Genomic DNA, 2,344 nt, shown 5'->3' on the forward strand with positions numbered 1-2,344 from the left:
AAGGTTGGCGCCGGTGGCGACATATACAACGTGCTGACATGAGGAAGGTTTCCAACCGATTTCTCATACACAAACAGCAGTTGATTGGCGTTGCCTGGTGAAACGTTGTTGTGATGCCTCGTGTAAGGAGGAGAAATCGGTACCATCACGTTCCCGACTTTGATAAAGGTCGGATTGTAGCCTATCGCGGTGCGGTTTATCGTATCGCGACACTGCTGCTCGCGTTGGTCGAGATCCAATGACTGATAGCAGAATATGGTGGGTTCAGGAGAGTAATAAGGAGCGCCGTGCTGGATCCCAACGGCCCCGTATCACTAGCAGTCGAGATGACAGGCATCTTATCCGCATGGCTTTAACGAATCGTGCAGCCACGTCTCGATCCCTGAGTCAAACGATGGGGACGTTTGCAAGACAACAACCATCTGTACGAACAGTTCGACGACGTTTGCAGCAGCATGGACCATCAGCTCGGAGACCATGGCTGCCGCTACCCATGACGCTGCATCACAGACAGGAGCACCTGCGATGGTGTACTCAACGACGAACCTAGGTGCACGAATGGCAAAACGTAATTTTTTCTGATGAATCCAGGTTCTGTTTACAGCTTCATGATACCAGAATGAGATTTTCACTCTGCAGCGGAGTGTGCGCTGATATGAAACTTCCTGGCGGATTAGCACTGTGTGCCGAACCGAGACTCGAACTCGGGACCTTTGCCTTTCGCGGGGAAGTGCTCTACCAAACCAAGTTTGGAAGGTTGGAGACGAGGTACTGGCGGACGTAAAGCTGTGAGGACGGGGCGTGAGTCGTGCTTGGGTAGCTCAGTTGGTAGAGCACTTGCCCGCGAAAGGCAAAGGTCCCGAGTTCGAGTCTCGGTCCGGGCACACAGCTTTAATCTGCCAGGAAGTTTCAGCATCATGATGGTCGCATCCGTGTTTGGTGACATTGCGGTGAACACACATTGGAAGCATGTATTCGTCATCGCCATACTGGCGTATCACCCGGCGTGATGGTATGGGGTGCCATTGGTTACACGTCTCGGTCACCTCTTGTTCGCAATGACGGTACTTTGAACAGTGGACGTTACATTTCAGATGTGTTACGACCCGTCGCTCTACCCTTCATTCGATCCCTGCGAAACCCTACATTTCAGCAGGATAGTGCACGACCGCATGTAGCAGGTCCTGTACGGGTCTTTCTGGATACAGAAAATGTTCGACTGCTGCTCTGGCCAGCACATTCTCCAGATCTCTCACCAACTGAAAACGTCTGGTCAATGGTGGCCGAGCAACTGGCTCGTCACAATACGCCAGTCAATACCGTGATGAGCTGTCGTATCGTGTTGAAGCTGCATAGGCAGCTGTACGCGCACACGCCATCCAAGCTCTGTTTGACTCTATGCCGAGGCGTAACAAGGCCGTTATTACGGTCAAAGGTGATTGTTCTGGGTACCGATTTGTCAGGATCAATACACCCAATTTGCGTGCAAATGTAATCACATGTCAGTTCTAGTATAATATATTTGTCCAATGAATACCCGTTTATCAGCTGCATTTCTCCTTGGTGTAGCTATTTTAATGGCCAGTAGTGTAGTTGAATGTTTCAACGATCAGTTTCAGTTGCTGTTTCTTTATTACAAATTAGTATTTGATACCACACGCCGAGTGAATATAAATACGTATTCAAAATACCCAAGTGCGCACCTAAGCTAGGATCACACACTGACGTGACAAAAGTCATTGGATTCCTCCTAATATTGTTTCGGACCTCCTTTCAACAGGCGTAATGCAGCAACTCGGCTTAGCATGGACTCAAAAAGTCGTTGGAAGTCTCTTGCCGAAATACTGAGCCATGCAGCCTCTAGAGCAGTCTCTAACTGCGATGGTGGTGCCGGTGCAGGATTCTGTGCCTTTCGATTACGCCCCATAAATGTTCGACGGTATTAATGTCGGGTGATTTGGGTGGTCGAATAATTCACTCGAACGGCCCAAAACGTTCTTCAAACCAACCACAAACAATTATGACATGGTGACATGGCGCACTTTCGTCCATAAAAATTCCATCATTGTTTGGATACATGAAGACAATGAATGGCTACAAATGGCCTGCAACTAGCCACACATAAGAGGACTCAGTCCTTTCGATGTAAACACAGTCCACACCATTAAGGAGCCATCATCAGCTTGCAGAGTGCCCCTCGTTGAGATCTAGGGTGCATGGCTGCGTGGGGTTTGCATCACACTAGAACCCAACCGTCAGCTTTTGCCAACCGAGACCGGGACTCATCTGACTAGCCCAAGAGAGGCGCTGCAGGCGATGTGCTGTAAGCAAAGGCACGTCGGTC

At 49.5% G+C, this 2,344-nt stretch overlaps 1 non-coding gene across 1 annotated transcript; it reads left to right on the top strand.

Annotated features, from left to right (window-relative positions):
- The first annotated feature begins 810 nt into the window (after positions 1 to 810).
- Trnas-cga (transfer RNA serine (anticodon CGA)) lies at positions 811 to 884 on the top strand. Its single transcript has one exon. It is a non-coding gene; the product is annotated as a tRNA-Ser (tRNA).
- The last annotated feature ends 1,460 nt before the right edge of the window (positions 885 to 2,344 follow it).

Source organism: Schistocerca serialis, chromosome 6, assembly GCF_023864345.2.
Source record: "Schistocerca serialis cubense isolate TAMUIC-IGC-003099 chromosome 6, iqSchSeri2.2, whole genome shotgun sequence".
In the NCBI taxonomy this organism is placed as follows: Eukaryota; Metazoa; Arthropoda; class Insecta; order Orthoptera; family Acrididae; genus Schistocerca; species Schistocerca serialis.